The sequence below is a fragment of the Suncus etruscus genome, chromosome 17 (assembly GCF_024139225.1).
Source record: "Suncus etruscus isolate mSunEtr1 chromosome 17, mSunEtr1.pri.cur, whole genome shotgun sequence".
NCBI classification, from domain to species: domain Eukaryota; kingdom Metazoa; phylum Chordata; class Mammalia; order Eulipotyphla; family Soricidae; genus Suncus; species Suncus etruscus.
The window spans coordinates 27,985,714-28,000,597 of NC_064864.1; the positions used below are offsets into that span (position 1 = coordinate 27,985,714).

The following is a 14,884-nucleotide window of genomic DNA, read 5'->3' on the forward strand; positions in this document are numbered from 1 at the left end:
CCAAAGAAAACAAAACTTTTGACATTGGCAAGATCTCAGCGGGAAAACATGTTTGCTTTGCCTGCAGCTAACCAGAGTTCAGACCCTAGTACCCCTGAATACAGAGCCAGGATGTGACCCAAAAACAAAAACAGGAAAACACAAATCATTCAACTGTTGCAAATCATTATTATACCTACTACTTCTAATAATAATCTGTTGGTATTCTCAAGAAAATTAAATTAATTGGGGGATGTCTAGCCATTCATTCCTGTTTTATTTTTGAAGTGAATAGTTTTTTTTGGGGGGGGGGTTGGGCTCAGGGGTTACTCCTGGCTTTGCACTCAAATTCACTCCTGACTGGGGTGGACCATATGGGATGTGGAGGATCCAACGCATGTCCATTCTGGGTCAGCCGCATGCAAGGTAAATGCTCTACCACTGTGCTACCACTCTGCCCCCTGAAGTAAATAGTTTTATTTAGGGAATTAAGATTTATGGGAAAGAACAGATGAAGAGAGAGAATAGGGTAGCAAAGGATAACTCATATAGTAAAAGAGACCCATGATACTAAAATAGGAATGTATCTAATTCTGTTTTTGAATTAGGTTCAGTGTTAGAACTCCAGATGGGATATGATATGTATCTTTCTATATTATAAATTATATCTTTCTATTATATCCATGAAATTATATATAAACTACTATATATAATATATGTATATATTATACATACATATGTATATATGTGTATATATGTATTTTTTTTTGCTAAATCTGGTGGTGCTCAAAAATTATTCCTGACTCTGCATTCAGAAATTACTCCAGCAGTGTTCAGGGACCATATGCAACACTGGAGATCAAACCAGGGTTGGTTGTGTGCAAGGCAAATATTGCTATTGTGTGAAATAGCAAGGCTATAACTGTGTTATTGCTCCAGCCCCCAAAATTAATTTTTAAGCCTGACACTTCATCAGTATATCTTTTCCTATCATAGCTGGAGTTGTTTAACAGCTGTGGGCCAAATTAAAATAATATGGGGAAGTATCTCCCCATAGTTCATGTATTTGGGAAATCCTTAAGGAAGACAGATGTGTCAGGAGGCAAGGATCATTTTAAGAAGACTCATAAATAGGAGGCACTGAAGGAGACACAGAAATTATCCTTATTCCCATAAGATTCTATAGTTCTTTAGTGGCAGACAAAGATAGAGTCATGCTAAACAGGTATTACAAGAATCAGCTGATTATGTAGTGATTTAACACAAAGCTCTTAATTATATCTTTCTAAAATACTGTGATTGTATTGTCTGAGGTATATAAAATGGCTAACACAAGAATTGAACAGCACATCACTTGTCTGTGACCTTTATGTAAATTTTGGTAAGCTTGATATCCACTGTTTTCTTTTACCCAAAATCATAGAATATATGTAGTGTTTAACTCTTTGTCCATGAATAAGCTTAGTTATAAAGTGTAAGAGAGTTATGCAAACTACAGTGTTGAAAAGGAAAGAAAGGGAAAGAGATAGAAGGGTGGGAAGGGGTAGAGTAAAATGCCTGCTCCCAGAGGCAGGTGGGAAATAGTGGAAGGAAAACTGAGGACATTGGTGGTGGGAAATGTTTATGGGTGAAGGGTGATGTAATTTGTAAGAGTGAGACTCAATCATGAACAAATTTAAACTGTGTTTAAATAAAAATATAAAAGAATAATCAATCAATAAAGTAGAAGAGAGAGAGAGAGAGAGAGAGAGAGAGAGAGAGAGAGAGCGGAGAGAGTGCTATACACTGACCAGGCACCCACATCTCTACCCAGGTTGTCTAAATCTTCACTGTACATTTCTGTTTATGATGTTCTATGATTGACTCAAAATATTAGAAAGCCATTGATTTGGAAGGTAACTAGTGGATGTGTCCACAGAGAAATATGGTTCAGATAGATTTTTTTTTTCAATAGCATCTCTTCACAGACTAGCTGAGAGACTAGAACACATGGTCCTTTTTTACTTAATGGGTTGGGCTATCCATACATTTGGTCATGTTGTAACATCAAACCCAATCTCCTACAACATGGTTTACCCTTGAGATGTGTCTGGATTCTCAACTTAAAATTTATGGGAATCAAAGATCCTTCTTTGGTGGCAGAAGGGGGGAATTTGGTTAAATGTTGCTCAATTGTAAGTTTCTAGTTGGTACAAAGCTTCACAATCTCATTTATCTGATGGCTGAATAAGCCTGTTAAACAATAGCAAAATGCTTACTGTCTGGGACAAACAGGAAAATTACGGCTTTCATATGTATACACTGATAGCTTCTTGTTATTTACCTTAACAAAGCAACTCAACACAATTAGTGCAAACTACCAAAGGCTCCTGTTATATTTAGCTAAGGATTCCATTTAAGGAGCAAGTGGCTAATGATCTGAAGCACAGACTGCTATCACAGCAACTCTAATAAGCTGGAAATCACAAGGAGAATAAACACTGAACACTTGCCTGGTGGGGGAGTGATTAAGCTTTGAAATGCACCAACAGGTTCTACTTGGTGTCCTCAACCGCTTTACACATGGATGCCAGGGCATCAAGACAATAAATGTGGATTTGTGGCCAGTCCATCCATCTTATATTGTCAGATAGCAGCTGTAGATTTTCTTAGGTTCAGGAAAATTGGGTCAGCAGAGCCCAAACAGAGCTCAGAAAATTATCATGGTGATCAATGATGATGAAGGGCTGACTCCTTGTCTCATCCTCAGAGGCCAAGTTTAGAAAACAAAAGGTTCTTTGTTAGGGAGAGCAGTGCCAGTGGATATTAAGAAGGGAGTTAACAGAACTGCCTGGGGCATAGGTCCTATGAAGCCATTAATGAGACATGGACCCAGAAAATGTAGGTACAGCCAATCTACAAGTGTTTTGGAGATGGCAAGTAACTCAGGATCCAACAATTTTTGGTCTAGGAAAAATTAAAATTTGGGGTCAAGTTAATTCAAACTTTAGTATCTACTCATTTCAGATAAACTTAGAATATTTTTATTTCAGTTATTTGATCTGTAAATGGAGAAAATATATTGGTTTGCTATGGATATTTAGTAATGTTTATAAAATGGCACCCTTCATTTCATAGACATACTCAGAGCTTAGTGATTGCTTTGGTTTTTGCCATTGCTCAATGTTACTTCTTTGGTGAATTTTAAAGATATTTACTAGGAACCAAACATCTTTCTCAGTACATTATGGGTTATTTTTAGCTCCATACTGGATATTTCCTTAAGTCACTGGTTGCGTATTTTGATTTTATTATCAACTCCCTTGGAAATATTTGAGGTAGTTCTCTCTTTTTTATTTTCATCCACTAGGATGGAATTCAAAGTAACACTTTCAAATTCAATGTATTTGTGATGGGAACATATTCAGAAAGAGTCAGTAACAGTTTTATATATACAATTAGGGCAAATGTCTTTGCCATCTGACACAGAATTACTTGTTAACTTCTGTGCATACATTTATTATTTAACTTTTTATATCACTTAAGAGAGGTTATAACTATATACTTTATATCACTTAAGAGAGGTTATAACTATATACTTCTTATGTGAGATTAAAATGACTTTCTCATGGTCATAATGACATACACTGGTCTTTCATGGTTTCTCTTAATTTTGACTTTTTAGTTTGATCGTTCATTACTTTATAATCTTGACTTTTCAATGTCAAAAAAAGCTTATAACCACAACCATCACCACCACCCCACCACATCACTATGATACTTTTATATTTACAAGCTGAGGTTGATGCCAAAGTGCAGAAGTGTGACTTAGAGTCTATTAGGTTTGATGAAGTGAGTCTTTTGGAAGACCAAGGCAGAATGTAAGTACTTGCTATTTGATTGAGAGAATTAAAAGCGATATGGTTGTGAGTTTATGCAACAGAAACTTTCTGACAAGTATTTTTACTGTGTCAGGGTGATACTTCTGAAATCTATTTTCCTGCTTTTCCAAAAGTTACATAAATTTTCTAAAACTTTTGATAAAGGCCCTCGTGCAATTTAGAATGTCAAGTTTGAAACTGGTTTTATACTAGCTCCTTATTTCTCTAACATTTATTTCAACTGAAGAAATAATGACTTATTGCTCATACCCTTCTTTTCTTGTCACTCTACTGGCCTTCTGTGCAGATAGTGGGTAGCCCAAGTTGCAGCATGCTTACCAGCAAGGTTTACCCAGTCTAAGGAAGTCAGTCTTTACAACTAAAATGTTCAGACAGTGTAATATTTTCAATTTATTCTGACCTTTCCTGAAAGTTAGTTTCAAAGGTTCAAAGAGATTTTGGGGTTCCAGGACTTGAACAGTATGGTAGATTTTACCTTTTTGTAGTCTTATTTTGTTTTCGAACTAAATACTATGATAATTAACTGTGAGGTTGGAAGTGAACACACCCTTTTAATATTATTTGGAAATGTTATATTCATCTCTTATCTGCTTTGGGGTCAATTACAGTTCTGAGCCAAGAAATTCCTTTCAGGAATTTTACCTCAGTGAATTTTTAGAAAGAAAATTTCTTAATAAAAATTGAACAATTTAAGTCATGGGTTAAATGAATAAAGAATGGAAAAGTGAAATAGAAAATACTAGGGTTAATATCTAAGATATATGAGATATATATAAGAATATGAGGCACTGATAGCCTCAACCAAAAAATTAACATCATGTAAAATTGGGGAGAAGAAATGAATAGACATTTTCTTCCAAGAAGAAATACAGCTAGCCAAAAGGAACATAAAAAATGCTACACATCATTAATCATCAGTAAGATGCAAATCAAAACAACAATGAGATATCATTTCATCACAGAGATTGGCACACTTTACAAAGAACAAGAACAACCAATGCTGGTGTGCTCGTGTGGATGAGGGGGAAAAAGGAACTCTCATTCACAGCTGGTGGGAATATAGACTGGTTCAGTATTTTTGCAAAGCAAAATAAAAATAAAACTAGAAATTGAGCTCCCATATGATTCAGAAGTACAAATTATAGGGATATATCCTAAGAACATAAAAACACAATTTTATAAAGCCCTCTGCACTCCTATTCATTACAGCACTATTTAGAATAGCCAGAGTAAAGAAAATGAGTCCTACAAAACATAGGACTAAAGAAACGAAAAATGATGAGTACTCATTTATGTGTTAGTAATTCATAGTAGATGAGTAGAAAGGGTCTTAATCAGATAGAAGTATGGTATACTCCAAAAAAAGGTATATGAATAAATTAGAATAACAATAACAAGATTATCAACAACAACAAAACCAGCAGTAACAAAGACAGGAACAAAGAAACACAACATGGATTTAAGTATGTGTGGGTTAGAACTGCAGTATTCCTACTTAGATTTCTTTACTTAGATTTTCAAATTTATAGGATTATAATTGTGAACTCATATAGAATGGCTTACACAAAACTTGTGATTGGTATAACTTTCAACCCACATCTCTGAAGTAAATCACATGTTGGTTAGTGAAGAAATTGGATACTACCTTTGTGGAAAAGAATACGAGGGGTGATCTCACTTATAAGAGAATGATCTCTCTTAACTATAATATACAAAAAAAATGCAATGTAGTAAAGGTGAGGATGCCAAGATAACCCTTGACCTTAGAGCATAGAGAAGAGATGGGCAAAGAAGGAGAGAAATCAAGCAGGGGAAAAAGAGGATGAGAAGGGAAAGTAATAGGGAACAAGGGTCAAGAGTACATTGGTAATATGAAGTAGTGGTATAGCTATACATTCAAATCATAGACTCAATAACACTGAAGACTACAACCACTTGACTTTAAAATGCACCTGTCAAGGTGGCAGGCTGGGTGGAAAGAAGGGGGTGTAGAAAACTTGTAGACAATGGTGGAGGAAAATTGACACTGGTGGTAGAATTAGTGCTAGAACATTATATGTGTAAAACTCAACTATAAAAAACTTTATAAAACATAGTTATTTAAGTAATGTGTTTTTAAAAAAGAAATTGTAATTCTATGTATTATTCTATGTATTATTATGTAATCATATGTAAATCTGTCTTACTCATTTTACTCAACATAATACTCTCCATAGACAAGTTTCATGACTTCATTTTACTAAAATCTGCATAGTATTCTGTTGTATAGATGTATTACTTATCTGTTCTCGGACGCTTGGGTTGGTTTCAGATTCTGACTATTATAAGTAGTGCTGCCATGAACTTAGGTGTACAGACGGCTTTATTGTGTTGTGTATTTTGTATATCTCTAAGAGTGGCATGCTGAATCAGATGGGAACTCAATTTCCAGGGTTTTTTATATGCAGTTTTATTTTATTAACAATTATGAAGAGGGCTAGAAAAATTTGCTCTATATTCCAGTGCTATCATAATATAAAAATTCATAGAAAAAAACTTATTGTATGGTTGATGGCTGATATTTTCATCAGTACAATTTCCAGTTTTAAGAGAAATGTCCATATTATTTTACAAAATGGCTGCACTAGTCTACTTTCCCACCAATGATATCTCGTTGTTTTCATTTACATCTCCTTGATGATTAATGATGTGGAGCATTTTTTATGTACCTTTGGCCATCTGCATTTCTTTTTGAGGAAATGTACGTTCATTTCTTCTCCCCATTTTTGGATAGGGTTAGTTTTTTTTTTTTTTTTTTTGGTCTTTGGGCCACACCTGATGACACTCAGGGGTTACTCCTGGCTATGCACTCAGAAATAGGTCCTGGCTTGGGGGACCGTATAGGATGCCAGGGGATCAAACCATGGTCCATTCTAGGCTAGTATGTGCAAGGCAGATGCCTTATGCCCTGTGTCACCGCTCTGACCCCATGTTTTTCTTGTTGAGTTCTACCAGTGCCTCATTTGTGGGACATAAGAAAAAATACAGTATGGTAATATACAGAGAGGCAATAGAGATGAGGTCTAAGAGAACCATTCCATGATAGAGAGCTTGCTAGAAATAGTGGAGCATTGCAGTTAGGGCAGAGGAGGGATCATTATCATAATGATAGTTAGAACTGATCATTCTAGAATCTAGATAATAACTGGGTGTTGAACATAGATAAAGTGATATGCACAGTACCCTTTTATAAACAGTAGTGCAAACCACTGTGTCTAAACAGAAAAAAATGGAAAGAGAAAGAAAGATAAATGGGTAAAATGCTTGCACAGAGGGAGAAAGGGAAGAGTGTGGGAGAAAACTGAGGATATTGGTGATAGGAAATGTTCCTGGGTGAAAAGTGGTGGACACTGCAAGACTGAAACATAATTATAAACACTTTGTAATCATGGTGTTTAAATAAAAGAAAAAATAAAATAAAAGAATGTGGACTTGAGGCAGAAATTTTTGTAGTAGCAGTATTTTGTAATATGGGACAGAGGAACTAATAAGGAAGGATATCTAAAAGAAAGACAGGTAAGGGAGGCTGAAGAGATAATATAGAAGGTGAGATGCTTGTCTTGTGTGTGAAGATCAGAGTTTGATCTCCAGAACCCCATATGGTGCCCAAAACATTGCCAAGAGTGATGCCTGAGGAAGTTAGGAGTAAATTCTGAGCACAGCCAAATGTGTGCCCAAAAGCTTTTTTTTTTAAAGTGGAAGAAGAAAAGAAAAATGTAGAGAATTTTCTGGAAGCTTCTCTTCTCAGAGGACTCTTGGGTTCCATGCTATATTCCTGAAATCTTAAAATAAATTTAATTTTGCTATTTTTCCCAGTTCTATTGGACATGTCTAAAAACCTATATTATTTTCTTCCTCAAAACTATTTTATTTGTTGTTTTTGGATCATAGCCTGTGATCAGGGCTTACTCTTGGCTTGTGGCTCAGGAATCATTCCTCATGGGGCTCAAGAGACTATCTGGGGTCCTGAATATTGAACCCAGGTTGACCCTGTGCAAGGAAAGTGACATCAAGTGACTTATTTACTGTTCTATCTCTCTAGTTCCCATATATGGAATTTTTTATTTTTTATTTTTAACTACAATCATGCTTGTAATCATGGTGCTTAAATAAAGTTTTTATTAATTTAATTAATAATTTAATTAATTAATATAAACTCAGAAAAAAGAAGGGAAACTGAGTTCCCAGGACAGGCCAGAGGGAGTGTATAGAGGTCACCGACCAGAGCATGGGGAGGGTGCCCATTCAAGAGAGTTGTGAGTTTCTGAGACAGGCCAGAGGGTATGTGTGGAGGTCGCCAACCTGAGCGTGTGGAAGGTGCCCATTCAAGGGAATCTGAGTTCCCGGGACAGGCCAGAGAGAGTGTGTGGAGTTTGCTGGCCAGAGTGCTGGAAAGTGCTCATTCAAGGGAGCTGAGTGAACCTGCACTGTCTGGAAGGAGGTGGGTGGCAATTGACCAGGCTTGTCTGGAGGACAAGGGAAGGACCAAAACTCAGCGACATCACCCAACATACTCACGTAGAGCCACAACCCGAGAAAGGACCCAGCCCTGTGCCACAGGAGGCAAAAGTGGGCTGAAACCTGAAGGCACTGCACTCCAAGCCAAGCCAATAAATGCAAAGAAAGATGGGCAAACCAAGGAAAACATTAACAACAGGGGAGATGGAAAGAAATCAGAACAAGTTTCCAAGTCCACCAAAATGCACAGACCCAAGAGAGGAAGACCTAAAAGCAGCCATGAGAATATATACCAGCTTTCAAGACTAGAAAAGTAGGATTTAGAAAGCCTAAAAAGGCCAATCACCACGGAGGAAATAGAAACAGTAATTAAGAAACTACCCAAGAACAAATCGCCAGGCCCAGATGGTTTTACAGGTGAATTCTATCAAACATTCCAAGAATTACTTCCACTGATCCAAAGGCTCTTCCAAACCATTGAAAAGACAGAAATCCTCCTCAATTCCTTTTATAAAGCCAATATCACTCTGATTCCCAAAGAGGGCAAAGATACCACCAAGAAAGAAAACTACAGACCAATCTCACTAATGAACATAGACGCAAAAATACTCAACAAAATCTTAGCAAACCAAATCCAGCACTACATCAAAAAAGATTATATACCATGACCAAATGGATTTCATCCCAGGGATGCAAGGATGGTTCAACATATGCAAATAAATCAACATCATACACCACATCAATAATAAAAAAGACAAAAACCACATGATCATATCAATCAATGAAAAGAAGGCATTTGACAAAATCCAACACCCATTCAGGTTGAAAACACTAAACAAAATAGGTCTGTAAAGAACCTTTCTCAAGATAGTAACAACTATCTATAAAAAGCCCACAGCCAACATTATCCTTAATCGTGAAAAACTGAAAGCATTTCCACTAAAGTCAGGAACAAGGCAAGGATGTCCACTCTCTCCATTCTTATTCAACATAGTCTTAGAAGTCCTAGCAATAGCAATAAGACAAGAGAAGGGAATCAAAGGAATTCAAATAGGGAAAGAGGAATTCAAACTCTTTTTGCAGATGACATGATGATATACATGATATACATAAAGAGTCCACAGTAAAAGTCCTAGAAACAATAAACCAATACAGCAAAGTGGCTGGTTACAAGGTCAATACATAAAAGAAAATAGTATTTCTCTATACAAATAACGAAGTAGAGGAGAGAGAGATTAAGACTACAACTCCATTTAAAATAGTATCAAAAAACATCAAGTACCTTACAAGGTAAGTGAAGGACTTATACCAGGCAAACTTCAAAACACTTCAGTAAGAAATTGAAGTGGATCTAGCTAAATGGAAGAGCATCCCATGCTCATGGGTAGGTAGAATCAACATAGTCAAAATGACTATCCTACCCAAACTTCTATATAGATTTAACCCAATCCCCATCCAAATTCAGACATCATTCTTTAAAGACTTAGAACAATCAATCATAAAATTTATCTGGAACCACAAAAGACCCAGGATAGCCAAACAAATACTAAAAAACAGGAAGTTGGGGGGCATCTCTTTACCTAACCTGAAGCTATAATATAAAGCCATAGTGATCAAAACAGCATGGTACTGGTACAAGGACAGAGCCTCAGACCAGTGGGTTAGAACAGAATTTCCAGACATAAGCCCCCAGATATACAGTCAACTAATATTTGACAATAGAGCCAAGAACTTGAAATGGGACAAAAAAAGTCTTTTCAACAAATGGTGTTGGTACAACTGGAAAACAATTTGTAAGAAATTGTAATTTGACCCATAGCTCACCCCATATACAAATGTTAACTCAAAATGGATTAAAGACCTTGAAATCAGACCCGAATCTATAAAGTTTATTGAGGAAAAAATAGGCAGAACACTCAAAGATCTATATATCAAAAAAGTCTTTGATGACAGAATGCTAATGGCAAGAACTTTAGCATCAAACATAAACAAATGGGACTACACCAAACTAAAAAGTTTCTGCATGGCAAACAAAACCCTACTTAACACAAGGAGACAATTAACTGAATGGTAAAAAATCTTTGCACTCAACATGTCAGATAAAGGGCTGATATCCAGAATATACAAAGCACTTAGAAAGCTGAACCCCTCAAAACCACATAAAGCCATAGAAAAATGGGGAGATGAAATGAATAGACACTTCTCTGATGAAGACCGAAAGATGGCCAACAAACACAGAAAACATGCTCACCTTCACTCATCATTAGGGAAATCCAAATCAAGACAACAATGAAGTACCACCTTACACCAGTGAGGATGGCTCACATCAAAAATAATGGGAACAATCTCTGTTGGCAGGGATGCGGTAGGAAAGGCACTCTCATCCACTACTGGTGGGAATGCCCACTAGTCCAACACCTATGGAGAACAGTCTGGAGAAGTGGTCCTCAAACTATGGCCCGCGGGCCACATATTGTATTTGTATCTGTTTTGTTTCTTTATTGCAAAATAAGATATATGTAGTGTGCATAAGAATTCGTTCATAAGTTTTGTTTTTACTATAGTCCGACCCTCCAATGGTCTGAGGGACAGTGAACTGGCCCCCTGTTTAAAAAGTTTGAGGAGCCCTGGACTCTGGAGAGTGTTCAAAGGATTCAGAATTGAGCTGCCATTTGACCCAGCAATTGCTCTCCTAGGTATCTACCCCCAAGTTGGAAAGACATTCATCCCAAAGTATGTGTACACCCCACTATTTATCTCAGCACTCAGTATAATAGCCAGGTGTTGGAACCAAACTCGATGTCCAACAACAGATGAATGGATCATTAAGATGTGGTATCTATACACAATGGAATACTACATGGCAGTCAGAAATGATACAATCACAGACTTTGCAGCAACCTGGATGGACCTAGAACATATTATGTTAAACGAAGTAAGTCAGAAGATGAAAGATAAACATAGAATGATAGCACTATTCGAAACCACCTAGAGCATACACCTTATATACAACTAATACTCAACAGTCAATTAACAAGGTTTAACAGGGTAGAAACTACAAACACTGTAACAGTCAACATGTACCGGGGAGCAGTGCCCAAACCACATGGAAGAGGAACAACACAAACTCTTAACTACACATTATACCACAAAGAAACCATCAACAGCAGAAACAGCAGCATAGAGAGAACAGGTTTGTAATCAGCCTCCTACTACAAAGGCCCAAATAATCCCTTAGGGATCTTATACAGGACCACAGGTAAAGAATACAATGGTAAATTACTGACTTCAATGGAAGTACTTCATAACAATGTGTTTTAATGCCGTAATCTTACTATATTTAAAATAACCTCTCAGCTTTTTTGTCTACAGGTGTTCTTGGATACAAAGGGTGGACAAACTAAGATGACATCTTGGGGCTCAGACACAAGAGATACCATACCCAGCCTGCACTACGTGAATGCCCTGAGAAAATTTTTTAACATACTCTTTAGGTTATACCTTCTTTTAGGACCTGAAGCACGTGACCAGCCAGACCACCGAAGCAGCAACAGTGACCTACAGACTTATACTACAGGTCCTACTCATCGAACACATTCAAGCAAACTAGCATTCCCTTGCTCTTTTCTCCTCTCTTCTCACTACTTCCTTTTTTTCCCCTCTCCTTTTCTTTTAAATTTATTTTCTCTTTTTTTCTCTCCTTCCCCTTCCATATACTTTCCCCCTTTCCCCCTTTGGAAATCTGACTATTCCTTCACCCTCAATCTCATCCAGATTTCCCACCTCATTAAAACTCTTCACCCTCAGTTCTTAATCCATTAGACATCAAGACTGGCCTCCTACCCATATAAATCAATACCCACCACCCAAGCGAAAGGACAACCAGTCAAACCCACACCTTGTCCCCTGCAAGAAAAGGCAACCAACTCCCCTGCTGACTCATGCTGCACGGTCCCCCTTACCAACCCACCCTAACTTGGACTGTTACTTGAAACTGGACTTAGCGCTAAAAGTATCCCCAATACAGAACTCCTCCCAAGACCTTCCTGCTGCAAAATTTTTGCCACTCTCAAGAGGGTCAGGTTGTGTGATGAAAAGGCGCTCGGGAACCCACACACCACAAGAACACCTCAAAAGACAATGGGGAAACCTATACTTCCATTATAAGTATAAGACCTGTATTACACTACCTCTTACCTGCTTTTCCCCTAATGTAAAGTTGTCTCTTGCATCACTTTGCTCCTTTACTTTTTTACTTCATTTTTTAAAAATTTGTTTTTTTTATATGTATACGTGAGCACATATATTTTTATTTCTATTTTTTTTCTTTTTCGGGTGTGTGACCTATTTTTGTTTTCTTCTCTTTCCACCCTCAAATGCACTGGCAATAGAATGTAGCACCATTTCTCCCTGCAAAGGCACACTAAAAAAAGGGGACAATCTTAAGTATAAAAACAAGCACTTATCTACTAGGGATAAGAACTCATACTTGTTTACAATACAGGGGCATCTTCTACCTTAAAAATATGTCACGTGGACCCAATTTAGACCCCAGGTAATTAGACACCAACCATCCAGCCTTGAACTGTGGATCACAGACATAGAAATCACACAGTTCTTCACAACATCCACAAAAAAACAAATCCCATTCGGGACATCTTTAATACTGCTCGGACACCAACAAGTGCCAGCTCTAATATGATATCCTGACAACGAGGAAACTGGGAACAACTTGATCTAAGAGCAGGTTATCCTACCTCACCAGTTAACAAGAAGACAAAATCAGAAGACTTGTCACCCTTTGGTCTGTCCAAATGCCAAGATCGCGATTTACAGATGACTGGTTGATAGAACTATGACCTGACTGTATGTATCCTGGGACCAATAAAAAAGGCCTAGTCTAGGGATTGAGCTATGAGCTGCACAACCATGATCTCTAGTTACAGAGGTCTGTCTGAGACAATTTGCAACAGAATGGGTCTTCTGGAAACATGACGAAAGATGCTATCCCAGGCCCCACCCTAGGTTCAGCGCAAAGACGAAGACCACTAACCACAGAAGAAGGATTAAAATGACACTGAGGGAACAGAACATCTAAGAACCACAAAGAAAGACTTCATCATAAGGTCCAATCCCTGACCTGTGCAGACACCAAGATCTCTAGATACAGAGGTCTGATTTTATCATCCAGGACGGAGCAGAAGTCTTCCATACACCACAAAAGCACCTAGAGGAGAGTAAATGAACCTGACAGGAGTCTATAGTTAATCCCATGACAATATACTTCAAGGGCAGAGAAACCCTGTATCTCTTAGGCCGAGGGAATTCCTTTTCGAATGACCCCATTATTTATTGTGCTTGTGCAGGAGGGGAAAAAAAAGGCAAAAAAGCACAAAACAATTTTCTTTTTTAGTTATTTATCTAGTTTTTGTCGATTTCTTTGTTTTGGTGTGGTTATTGAAGTTGTCTTCATTTATATATTTTTCTTCTTCTTTTCTTTTCTTTCTTTATGTGCTCTGTCATGTTTTTTTATCTCAAGACCATGGCCTTTATGTGGTACTTATCTTTATTGTTGGAGTGCTCACTGGATATTTTACTTGACTCTTCTTTTTGTACTGTTGTGGTGTTTCACCTCCTTTTCCCCTTGGTCTCTCAAATCTAGGATGAGTGCTCGCTTCGGCAGCACATATACTAAAATTGGAACGATACAGAGAAGATTAGCATGGCCCCTGCACAAGGATGACACGCAAATTCGTGAAGTGTTCCATATTTAAAAAAACAAAAAAAAAAAAAAACAAAAAAAAAACCTAGGATGAGAGTCTCCAGAAGGACTCTGCCCATTTTTGGTGTATTTAATTTTTCCCCCCAGTTTAGTACCTTTCTCTTCTTCAAACAAAACCACATAACTTGAACTATCTAGTCCCGCCTCCCAATTAGAGCAGGAAATAAGGGAGGTACCAAGACCAAACAGGTATAGGACCTCTAAGTAGTAAGCTAAGCACAGAGGAGACCACTTATTCTAGCAGCCCCGGGGTGAGGGAGGAGTTATATGGGAGGTAGGATGGGAGCAGAGGTGAAGGGAGGCCAATTCGGTGATGGGAACTCCCCTGTTTTTATGTTAATATGTACCTAAAATATTATCATCAGTGATATATAAGCCACTATGTTTAAAATAAATATTATATCAAAAACAATAAAAAATAAGAATAAAAACTAAAAAAATGTACACAGAAAAAAAATAAACTCAGAAAAAAAAGAAATTATAATTCCAGTCTAGGACACCTATACAAAAGCCACAATTTTAACTTTCATAATAATATACAATACACAGTCATAGCACACCATACATATACATGTATATGTACATGTATGTATATAACACACATACATACATAATACATATTATACATAAATGCATATTATACATAATATAGATCTAGAAAAATACAAAACAAAAATCTGAAAAGTGATAAGGCAACTAAAATAATCTTAAAATAATAGCAATAATAATAATGTTAAAATAATAA

General features: G+C 37.0%; 1 non-coding gene across 1 annotated transcript; it reads left to right on the forward strand.

Moving 5' to 3' along the window:
- The first annotated feature begins 14,024 nt into the window (after positions 1-14,024).
- LOC125995247 (U6 spliceosomal RNA) lies at positions 14,025-14,131 on the forward strand. The gene has a single exon (XR_007490799.1). It is a non-coding gene; the product is annotated as a U6 spliceosomal RNA (small nuclear RNA).
- Positions 14,132-14,884: the final 753 nt, after the last annotated feature.